Source organism: Schistocerca cancellata, chromosome 7, assembly GCF_023864275.1.
Source record: "Schistocerca cancellata isolate TAMUIC-IGC-003103 chromosome 7, iqSchCanc2.1, whole genome shotgun sequence".
Lineage (NCBI taxonomy): Eukaryota > Metazoa > Arthropoda > Insecta > Orthoptera > Acrididae > Schistocerca > Schistocerca cancellata.
Genome location: NC_064632.1, coordinates 90,788,705 through 90,802,147, shown reverse-complemented (window position 1 = coordinate 90,802,147; position 13,443 = coordinate 90,788,705).

Here is a 13,443-nt window from a genome sequence, read left to right as displayed (position 1 = left end):
GCACAATTGACAACTTACTTCACTGAACACTGCCTCAGGTCTTCTCCTTATTTAAACTCTTTATCCAGTGTTAGGAAATAGGGTGACAGTTTTTGTGTCAGACCCAATTACAAGCTTCCATTCATCAGTCATCCGGAGCTTTGCAGACCACTGAACCTCTCCTCTGTACTCCACTCTACATGAAGTTTGGTGACGCCTATTTTATACCAAATGTTTTGTTCATTATCTGTTTTCCCAGTACAAGAATTGAAATCAGATTTCACTTCCATGGCAGTGGTCTTCTTATAAGAAATAACCATCTTCTTTGCCGCATCTCCGACTGTCATTGCATTTAGATGTTCCTCCACAACTGAGTTCTCTCGTGTACTCTGCTTGCTGTCACTGCATTGGCTGCAGCAACTTGAGGCATCCCGAGTACCTTTCCAGTTGTTATCCCGGATAAGCCAAACATAATGACATACACAGTTTCCCCTTGCTGAAAGCATATCAGGTCCGACATGACAGCAGTTCGACGCCACATGAGAATAATATGAGCAGTTAAAAGAGATCGGAATGAATGTTTCCATCTGCAATGGAGGGGATGCTGTTGGAAAACTTCCAGAGTGATATATAGATTGTGCTGGAGATTCAAATTCAGAGAATCATCTGTTGCACACAATGTTCTTACTTAACAAGCTGCCCAGGAATGAGCCAACACTCACCTTCATTTTTGCCAGTACTTCCCTCCTACTCTCCAAATTTCACAGAAGCTCTCCTGCATACCTTGTTGGACAAGCAACCCTGGAAGAAAAGATATTGTGGAAGAAAGGCTGTGCTGCATCCTAGGGTGTTCTTTTCAGAATGAATATTTCACTTTCAAGTAGCGTGTGAGCTGTTGTGAAACTTCCTGGCAGATTTAAACTATTTGCCAGAATGAGACCTCCGTGTGGAGCCTTGCCTGAACAGCGGAGTCAGGTTGTGAGTCGTGCTTAGATAACTCGGTAGGTACGAGCACTGTTTACGAAATACGAGGGTCCAGATTTGAGACACAGTCCAGCACGAGGGTTTAGTTTGTGAAGATATTACACTTCCAAGTTGTTATAACATGAGGGAGCTCACAAGGAAATGTCTCTCTGATGTTGTTAGCACAGAAGTGTGTTGTTTACACACGTAGTTCATATTATTTTGTCACAGCCCTCTGATGTTACAGTTGTTTACAGGTCTAGGTTCATATACGGCAGCAAATTCTCTGTCATCTGTCACAACAAAATACATTTAATCCAATCAAAGTAGTGGAATGAACTTGGTGTGTGTAAATCTTAAGAATAACATGACACAGAGGGACAAAAGACTTTTATTATAACTATATAAATAATTTACATATATACAAATGTGGCAGGTCACATAAAACTGCTCAGTTTGGAACTTTCAGTGATGCTTAATTTAATGGCAACAGTCATAATTGCACTTCTTGTACTGTCAAAAGCATGTCACAAAGAGTATTGCTTGCTGCTCTTATTTATGAAACTATTCTAGTTCCCTCAAAGCAACTGAAAGAGGCTCAATATTTATTTTTTCTATGGACCCATCTGCTGACTGCTTATCATCCACACATATAAAAAGTTTTTGTTTCTTTAGCTTTTGAAAACTGATGCTGACCAAACAAAACACACACACACATCACTAGGGTGTGTACAGTCCTGGCATAGAAAGAATGGAGGATTAGATACAAAGTACAAGGTGTGGAAATCACCTGGGACTTCTACAACACTGTAGTACAACTGAAGAAACCACTTGTCTTGCCTCGCTTCTCTGGGCATCTTCTTCATGGAAAATGTGTCTTATTGTAAAAATTTTGAAGAATTCTAAAAGATAATATCAGTTGCTTGAAATGAAATACAAAATATCTCCACATGCCCTTATCATCGTGTCTGTCCTGTATAATTGTGGAAATAAAAGTGCATAGTGTTAAGAGATGTTATGGAACCTTAGCAAGCAGCTGTTTAATAGTAGCGAAACGTCATCCGTGTACTCATGCATTAATACTAGACAAACTTGATCATTCGAAAGAAACTAATGCCAGAACATTTTTTTACTGGCTCATATTCTGTGGACATATACTGCCATTTCAAATGTCCTCTGTGTAGACTGATGATCTAATCAAGGAGGACAGCCAAACAATATTTACTGAAGCATGACATTTTCTTAGATTGTTTTCCATGTAAACTGTTAAAGATATGTGTGATTAAAGCAGATATTAACAATAATAACAAAAAATGCATTTTCATGTGTAGATTGCATTATAAAGCAAGTTCTCAACATGACTTTGAACATTAAGGAAGAGTGATAAAATCAGAATGGTGTTTTAGTTATACTTTAACGATACATCCATACTCAAGTAGACAGAATTGTAGGAAAAAATCCCACCTCTCTCTACGGTAAAACTCAGGGTCTCAATGAAAAGGAGCTATATACATGCATAATACATTAACCTTATTACCAACTCCAACACCCAATCCGTTTTGATTCACCCTTGCCTTCTGCCCTCCTCACCAGTGATCTGAGCAACCTGATGATTATCTTCCTGTTCACCACCACCACCAACCAACTCATCTTTCCTCCAGGAGGAACAAACTTGTGATTCTGAATGATGGAGGAGGGGGAGGGGGAGGGGAGCTGTCATTTATTTTTGGGGTTTTTACTGGCTATTGTGGGAGGTGTGCTTGCTCAAGCAAAGTACTTACGAGCATATTTTTATATTTATACACTTAATTAGAAATAGATCAGGAAGATGAATTTTTATTGTTATTATTATTATTATTATTATTATTATTGTTGTTGTTGTTGTTGTTGTTGTTGTTGTTGAATAAAACATTCAGTAATCATAAAGCATTACTTGAAAAATTGAACTGATTCTCAGAATGCAATATGAAACTTAACATGAATGCATAAACAAGAGAAAATATACAATAATCTAGCCAACTGCACGTTTCCACACACTAGGTGTACAAAATAATTTTGCTTGGAGCAAGTAAATATGAGTGTAAAATTTGGTATGCATGAAATTAGTTTACATTAAATAATTTTTTTGTTCCTTGACATATCACTTTGGAATTCATATTTACACAACAATTATTTATTTTTGCTAATCATCTAACACATCTGTAATGATAGAACTCCCCCTTTTAACAGCAATATCCAAATTTCAAGGATGTTTGTGTAGAGGTCCCTACAAGAGAGTACTGACCTCTTGTTTGGATAAGATGAGGTCTGCCTCCTTGCTTGAATCTCTGTAGGTTCTCTCTCTTAGCCAAAGGTTCTAGAGATGCAGGGCATTCATCTTTCACCAATTGCACTAACTGCTTGACACAGCGTTGGAGCAAATATCACATTTCCACTATTTTATGTGATTTAAGTTAAAGTGATAACCAACACATAAGTAGCAAACCTAATGTCTAACAAAATAAATGTGACATGATAGCAAGAACTAGCAGGGAGTTATAGTAAAGAATAAGGCTCAACTGAAATACTATAAGGCAGTGCCAATGTTTACACAATTATCTAGACTACACTCTTGGACACCAAGATAAAAAAACTGATGAGAATTGGATGGCAGGGGGGAAGGGGAAGGGGGGACAGAGTAGAAGAAGAAAATGCTTAGTATAAGAAGTTGCAATGAAACAAATAAAATTGATAATAAAAACGCAACAGACAAAATCAAATGGGAATACATGTTGCAAATTCCAGAGACAACAGCCACATAGTGCATTCTTCATTACCATTCTTCTGTAAGATCTGTGGGGAGAAAAACAAGAGTGTAATGTAAATGCCATACTTAGGCTGTTCCAACTTAAGGCTGACAAGTCAGAAGTATTGGCAGAAGTACTAGCAGTAACAGTAGTAGAAGTAGTAGTAGATGAACAAGAAAAACAAGCAGTAAGAGAAAAGAAAGTGTCTAGCATAGAAAACTGAGAAAGAACTTTTGTTTTGGTCTGTATGCTTCTGCCTATTTTGGAGTGTTGGTGGTGATCATGAAATCATCTCTCTTTTGTTGAGTGGACATATAGAGAGTAATGTAAAAGAAAGTCAACAAGAAATGGATAAGAATGAAAAATCCTGATAAAACATAACCAAAAATTACTAACAAAGGGCTTTGTTCATCACAAATACAGTAGAAAAATAGAGTTCTGGGCCACTTTTCTGAACACTATCCATTTTTCCTACACCTCACCTGTCCTTTTCCTTCAGTCTCCTTCGTTTCCCTTCGTCAGCTCTGCCAGAAGAATGAGCCACTGGCTCAGAAAGCTTGCAAACTCTAATACATTTGTAAGTGTGTTCTGCTGCCACTGCCTGGCAAGTAGATTTTTTTTTATCTATGTAATTACATTACATTTTCAAAAACTGATGAGTTTCATTGATATATTAGTCCTAGTAATATGATACTGAATATAAATTATATAACATTCTATTGCAGATGTCATGAAGTGAAATTTCATTGAGGACTACGGTAAATGAAACAAAATGTGTAAACACACGTCAAGAATGTAAGCTCATTTTAAACATTTATAAAAATGTAAAATGTGAATTTCATAAACAACTGTCATTTGTAAGAATTCATATTGATAATACTTAGATACCACAGAGTTGCACATTGCCTCTTATACGCTACAATGCACAGTATACAATCAGTTGCAATGTAAATGCCGTGTGGCTAGGGCCTCCTGTCGGGCAGACCATTCGCCTGGTGCGAATCTTTCGAGTTGACGCCACGTCGGCAACTTGCATGTTGATGGGGATGAAATAATGATAAGGACAACACAACACCCAGTCCCTGAGCTAAGAAAATCTCCAACCCAACCAGGAGTCGAATCTGGGCCATTTGGTATGACATTTCGTCGTGCTGACCCCTCAGCTACCAGGGGCGGACAGTTGTAATGATAAACACATATGTTGCACGATTTCTGCCTCTAGCAGTTAATAACAGGGTTTTTAATCATCCTTACAAATTTGAATACTAAACAGGAACTACTAAAAATTAACATTTCTAAGGGGATAAAAACAACTGTTTGATTCTGAAGACAGCCTTCAGTGTATATTGCATCCTGTTTCAGTTGCCATGTGACATCTCACTGGACTGTCCCACATCAACAGGCAATAAATAGTGAAGACCACCTTCAGAAACCAACACTTCATTGTTCTGAAGTGGACAGTTGGAAACTGGTTACAATATTGGCTTTCATTTTATAAGTACCATTGTTTTGCATACCATATGGCCTAATGTCCAAATAAGTTTTATTGAGACTGGACTTAGCTACAGAAGACTTTGCATTTAGGATACTGACATAGTAAATCATTCAAAGTGCAACAAGACAGGCAATGATAAAGGAAATAAACCTGCTTTCTTTTTGGTATCGCAGGGTAGCAAGAAAAAAGTCTTACACTGATCCCAAGGTAACAGAAAACAAAGTGTCTTACACTGCTGCCATTCCTCACTGATGATGTCAGTTTCTGCTAAACCTATATTATATAACAAATAAACCAATGTACAATCGGCTAGGGTTTATCCAGACACTATCCCTGGTGTGCAAATTGTTGAGTAAGTACACATTTTCCAGAGGATCTATCAGCCAATTGGCATGCTAGGTGAGGTATTAAGCTGTAGACTAGTCACTCATTACACTTTTTGTAGCTGGGATTCACAGTCAAAAATTTTTTTAAAGGACATCATAAAAACAAATAGTCACTCATTCTTCACCATGTAATACAAACTTCATACTTATGTAACTCTATGATAAAGCCCTTTCATTTAGAAAGTGTAATTCATTCATTTTCATGGCTGAACCCACCATTTATTGCTTAAATAATAATGCACTTGCTTTGTAAATACTACTAACCTCATCAAGATTACACTTCACAAAGGAAAAAATAAGTGTGTTCAGAAGAGAAAAAAAAAACACTGTATAGGGACATGAAATGGAAATTACAACTAACATCAGATTTTTCTGCAAGTTAGGTGTTCAGATCTTAGCTGTGCTGTCTTTGTTACATAATTTAAAGACAACATTAATAAATAACTAACAAAAACATGAAACATAATAGTGTTCAACACCTAAGGGAAATATCACACATGATTTACTGAATAACGCTACCCCTTATGGTGCATTTTGTGTATGACACATTGTTCAGTTACAACAGATACCCAACACATGGCAGATAAAATACTTTAAACTTATGTACTTTCACCTAACTGAAGTACCTATTTCAGATTTGATCACTTAATGTCTTCCTCTATCATATAAAGAAGATTGTGAACAATGGACTTCCTTTCTTCCCTCAAATCGCATCTACACACACTTTTCTACCTCCCAAAATGGGAGGCATGGAATGAGCCAATGATCTATCTTAGAGTAGACAACACATCTGAGAGTACTTGGATAATTTTCGAGACATGTGTAGCATGAAACTTTATCTCTAAACAGAAGTATTCATTGAGGTCAAAATTCCTCTTAGACTAAGCTGTGTGTTAAAATGAAACTCAAATCCAGATCTTTTGATTTTGCAGTTAATTTTCAATATCCTAATATGTCTCATGGATAAACTATAAGCTTCAACTGGCAGTAGCTTCAAATTCAACAGCAACCTTCCTCCACATTTTGTGAAGTAGCAGGAAAGATACGAAATGGAGATTTTTATATCCTAATGCTTGTCTACAAAATCAGACTTTCACTCTGTGGTAGGAGGTGCACTAAATGAATGTTGCTCGCACATTGAAATTGTTTGCTGAATTTGCCCAACTCCTATTCTCCAGTTGTGTTATTAATGGTTTAAAGCCCCAAAATTGACCAATAATAGGTAACCAAATGTACATTTGTCAATAAATACAGCCCAGTTAGATGATGAATATATTTTTCACAAAATTATTGGTTATGTAACCAAAGATGCAAAAACTTCTTCTAAACTATATACTTTCTTCCATGAATGCCATTCCTTCTACACTACGCACTTTCTTCCATGAATACCATTCCGTCAATGTATGCAGGAGAGCATCTCAAGTGTTTGATTAAATAGTAGAAGGGTACTGATGGTTCAAATCTGAATCAGTTAATGATGAAGCAATCCTCACCAAAGGACAATATCTGGGTTTAATATGTCTTGGACACAGCTCAAATATTTCTCAAGGGTTCAAAAATACATTAACAGAAAGGGCTATTTTGTAAAATTTTCAAGATACTGATAATAGAAAACAAAAGGACACATACTTGTTATAACTCAACAAGAACTGACACATAGTATGTAGGCCTAACTAAGCAAATCTCAATAGTTCAGAAATTGAAACAGTAATCTCTTTTGTAACTGTAAGAGATTATACCATACTGTTAGCCAGTATTTCTTTTTAACTACTTGTTTCTGCCCTGTTCCCTATCAGTATGTTTTTTTGTCACCTGATTTCCATCTTAAAAAAGGAAAAAAACTGAAAAGCTTATTTTTCAATCATCAGTTTTAAACAACATATCAATTTATTGGTTTGTACTTTTTGGGTGCTTTCTGGTGACAATATCAGCTGGTTAAAAATGTGTGGAAATCTTGGAATTGGACAGCAGACAGCAGCATGACAGCACCAAGAATGTACCGCACATAGAACTGAACCAACCGACATGGAACGAGCAATGTATCAAGTAGTTCTACTGACCAAAATCTAGTAAAAATTGGTGCACATGTTTGGAAACAAGAGCATTAAAAATGCTGTAGTACAAATGACAGTACAAGTTTCTGTGTATTATATCTTTCATTCCAACACCAACACAAAATTGCTCTCACACATTATGTGCACTTACAACAATTCAAAAACAAAAATATTTCAGTCACACAACCTCTCATTCAACTTACACTTTACACACTTTCTGTCCATTCAGTACATATGTAAATTGCATAAATTATATATATATGGAACAGTTAATAATGTTTTAGGTGGACATCACTCATGAATAATCTAAAATCTTTTACTATAGAACAATTGGTTCCACTTTTGAAATAATGGAATTCATGACTTGGAATTGTTTTCCTGCTTACTATTATGCAAATGATACACAGTTCAAAAACAGTTAAGAACGTATGGTCTGCAATAAAAAATGATATCTTGTAGTATTTGGTCACTCATTTTTTCCCGACAAACTGTAGCAGGATCCTGTCCTTAACTTCTAAAAGGGGCAGTCTAAAAGATTCCATTTCTTATTAAATTTAAAAACACACACACCTTATTACAACAGTTATGCTGTCCTTTATATTACATCCTAAAGTTCATCTTCAAACAAACAGAAAATTCATATTTGGAATCCAGTTACATAAACATTCACTCCTCACATTTCAGTTGAAATCAACGGCATTACATTCAATGCTGTGCAATGTTTTTCTTCACAGGTGCATTTATAGGATACCAAAAGATAATATAAATGTCACTTTGTACTTTTTACGTTAAAAAGTACCTCTAAGTACCCACAGCATGATATGAGTTCAATGCTTCATTCAGTTTGTATTATGTTGAAAGTGTCACAGTACAGGTGGCCAACACATTTCACAATTAAGTACTTTGATCTTCAAGTTTGTGGCAGCAGGTACAGTTTTGCTATTCTTAATCATTTAATATCTGTTTTTTATAACTAATTGCATTTAAATCAAATACAAAATTTTGAAGATGTTCACAAAAGCAGCCAAACAATAAGTGCAATTTAAAAAAAAGTAGGAATATGAAAACAATGCCAACAGCATTTTGTGGAACTTCACAATGTTAAATTACAGCAGGCATATAACGGTCATGCAAATACTCAAGACAGCAATATACTTCAAATTCAAGAATTTACTGTTGCAATCAAAGAAATTAACTTTTTCCACTTTTACACAAAAAGAGAGAAAGAGAGAGAGAGAGAGAGAGAGAGAGAGAGAGAGAGAGAGAAACAGACAACAACAGCTCTTGAGCTAAAATTTTTAAAATGCTTAGTTGGCTTTAGAAACTTTTCACAGCCATGTTTGCTCTTACAAAATTATCTATGACAATAATATTGTACTTGACTACTACCACTATGCTATCAAATTCATGTGACTCAAAATGTATGTGTCGCCCTCATCTCTTCCTATCACATCTTTTGTTATATTTAACAATAAATACATTTTTTGTATGCTTCCAAGGAAGAAAATGTTCTGGTAGAACTTATTATTTGCAAAATTAAGCTGCCTGTCAGTATTTAAGTAGTATTTATGAAGTTGCAGTGATGAAATAATTTTTGGGACATCTCACAACTATTACTGAATCTGCATTGTACTGAAAGATGTTGCACACTATATAATTTTGTGCACAGAAAGAAAACAAAAATAACAAAATTCACAAAAAGCTCACATAAATCTTGCTTAACATTGCTATTTAATACTCCAATCCAGCGAATGCATGTGACATATGTAAACATGCCAGAAATCCAGAGCAAATTCTAATATTCATTCTAAAATAATATCAAGGCAAACTGCAGTTTACAATATGAAACTGATGGACTGTCCATTTGATTTAAAGACATTAAAAATTCTTTGTCACAGTAAATCAAATACTAGTTCACTACTTTGTTTTGGGAATAATTTATGTGGCAAACACCAAGACAACTGTAAAATCCATTTTTAAAGATATATACTCAACACAAATCAATTAAAAAAGTTTTTTGAAGAATAATTTCCATAAGTAACAATAATAATTTGTAACAACTTTTACTGCCCTCCTACCGATATATTACTTGGCCCCTGAAGTTGTATTATATCACAACATTACGGAAAAAACCCAAGCACTAACATCAGTGACAGAAGAGTCCTTCACACTCATATGTAACTGCAGTTAGCTGCATATACGAAATTCATACATGATGGTACTGCCATTTCTAGAAGTGAGAGGGGGAAAAGGAGGTCACAACATGAACAGCAAACACAAAACAAAATCATTCACTTCAGTAAATAGTGTCACTGAAAAATGAACATATGTCAAAATGCACCCAGATTTAAACAGTATGACCAAACTTCATTGACAGAAAATCACTAAATAAAAATTGCAAAAACTATGTCTGTCATAAAATGAATAATAAGGAGTGCAAGAGGCATGAAACATGTATAGAGGCAGAAAACATGTATAGAAACTTCAAAAATAATAGGTAGGCTAAGATCAAAATGAAGGAATGAGATAAATTAAATAAGGGAACTAAATTCACTACCACAATAGGGCAGAAACAAAAATGATACACTGTTTTGACAGCTGAAAGTGCAGCCACTATTCTCATTACAACAGGACTTGGAAATATTTGTTGAATATACCACAATCACCAGAAAACTATGTCAGACATTTCCTACTTGCCACACAGATGTAAATTACAGATATATGCATCATTCACATAAACTTCCTGCAGTTTTAAAGGACATAAATGCCTGATCATCAGCACCAAAATAAAAAATTAGAAGGATGAATCACTGAGTATATGGAACAGAGTATATTGGTGTAGTTCACCATCTCATACACAGTCTCCAGCATTTAAAGTTAAAGACAAACATAAATATTGTAATTACAGATTTTTCTCCAGGTCCACTGACTGCTCAACCTGTCATGGAAATGCCATGTGTCTACAAAGAAAAGTAATAATTTGTTATAGTACTGGTAGATGAACATAAGGGCCATCAAGAATTAAATATTCCTTAAGTCAGTTGGGGAGAGGTAACATTTATGAGTAACGCAGAAAGTAAGGAATACTTTGTCAGACAATGAATAATTGCATTACTTATACTCCAAAATACTCTGTATCAGAACAAAGTGATAAACTGTCTAGACTTGTAACGTATTTTTTTTTATAAATTGTATTAACTCCCCCCTCCCTCCCCTTTCTCAGCATTGTTTTATGGAATATATTGTTTTAAATAATTTCAATTTAATGCTGCTCTCCATGACACTTCTTAGACAAGGTATATAAATTTGCATGTTTATTTCTGGATGCCATGCATTACATTTCAGTGCAAAATACCAAGCACAACTGTTTCCAGCATGACGTTTATCAAGCAAAATGTATGTAGCCAGTGGCAACACAAAGAGTGACTTACTTTTAAACTGCAAACTGTTATGCAACAAGACTGTTGCTATGAACACAAAACGCCAAATTACTCAAGCAAAAAAGTTCATTTCCTACTCCCATGAGCACACTTACTCACCTGGTGAGCTGATTCTAATACAAAGTAATATGCAATGAATAGAGGTAATGTCACAATATGTGTAGGTGACAATACATAAATACTAATTTTAGTCAGCAAAGAAAATGTGCAAACACTGCAAACAAATTACTTAGAGCCAAAGCACACACACAGGAAATAACACAGACAGGAGCACAATAATATGGTGTTTCATGACTCCTTAAGGAACACACTCCCACATTCCACTTAAAGATTCTTTGAATGCTGTAGGTGAAAAGGGAAGGAAAAAGGAAAATGTCAGTAACTGGATAAAATGTCAAAATATTGACTAAACCTTCTCATCTCATTGTAGCTTCTCCCCATGTAATTTATACAGACTTTCGGAACTCAGTGTAAGTTACCAAGAAAGATATTCAGAGATATTACTTAGAACTTTTTATAAATTATTATTAAATATTTAAAAGGGATCATAGCATATGTTCACCAGTGGATGTAATGGATTGGTTTTCATGCAGAACGATGTGTGATAAAATGTTACATAGTCAGCATCTGTTAAATTCGGAATATATAGGATTACATATAATGGTAACAGTTTCTACAACATTCATAATCTCTGCAAAAAATTACATTACTCACTTTATATTTACCAAAGCCACCGTGCTTTTCCAAAAGATGGAAGTAGAATGGGAAGAGTAATGATAATACTTTATAATTTAGTTGTTACATGCTTTATACCGACAGAAGATGTCAAAAATCTATCACATCTCATCACCCCAACTGCCTTATTTTGCCTTAATTTACAAGAAATATAGTGCTCACCATTTGCAATACTGCATAAAATCAGAAGATGCAACCATAACACCATCCCCTAATACTTTATGAAGTTGACAGACAAAAAAGTAAATAATAATATCTATTTCTGTGTGATTGTGTATCCATTCATCAACAACAATTGACACAAGATCTTTTTTATGCCACTGCAACTGAAACACTGACCCAAATTTAAAGGAAATAATCATTATCATGATTACAGAAACAGCACATGGGAGAAAGTAGCCACAATAAAAAGGTATCAAAATTTCTTTTTCTTAATTTGTGACATACAGTAGTGCAGGAGGCCTGCAACCATGATGTTAATTGAGTGCACTTGTATACTACTTCTAAATAGGTCACTAGAAATAAAAAGGGCACTTGCTGCCCAAAAAAACATACTGATGCATTTTGAGCGCAGTCCATCTTCAGACTGTCTGCTAAACAAAATACAAAATAATCAGCACAAGCACAGCATACAAAAGTCATTAAGAATAACAATACTGAAGGTTTCAAAAAACTAAAGTAATCATTCCAAACAAACTGCCTCCACACAAAGTACGGTATCACACGCATATGTCCTCACCATCAGTGCTTAACTGATGAGGATCACTGTTACAAAATATGCCACCAGATGGCATGGTTTTAAGGCTACAATGGCATTACTAGCATACACAGACATAAATGAGCAACATGATAACAAAATATTGGAAACTTTAACAAGCATTGAAAGAACCAAAATTCATAAATCACAAAATCATCTTCAAATATATACCCATCCCAAGCAAGCAGCAGGATAAAGGGAGGTCTTTGCTCAAACTGTGGAGGTTTTGAATAATGTTATGATGGATATAAGTAGTATGTCAAATGCTGGTGATATGGGACCTAAGTGTATGAAATTATTATTATTATTATTTTTTAAGAACCATGGAAAGCATCTTTAGCACATTGACTGGCACAAGCGCACCAGTGGTGCAGCAGAGTTGCCTGTAATGCCCACCAGTGGCCACATGACAGTCAATGTGTTAAATCAATCTGCAGGAATATTGATGAAGGAATGATGCAATACTGCTCGGGAAAACTTCTGGGAAGAAATATTCAGCTGTCACCTCCAAACTACATAGCTGTTTTATAAACTAAGTGAAAACAGAATTTAAACAAAAAGTTGATGAACTTATAATTGAAGAAACTAAAAATAAAACATTTCTACAACTTTGGATGCTGGAGGAAGGAGTCTCTGCATAAAGGAAAAGTTTGGATGGCAGCCATGCAGTAATTGCTTTAGTGACATAACTTATGACGACTGTTACATACAATCAGCTGAAACATGAACTAGAGATTCTCAAACAAAGGAAGAAACAGAGTCACAAAAATGAAGATAAAAGTGGAAGACACATGGAAGCAAAGAGCAACCACATCAGACAAAGTTTCAGGCTTCACTGACAATTCTTC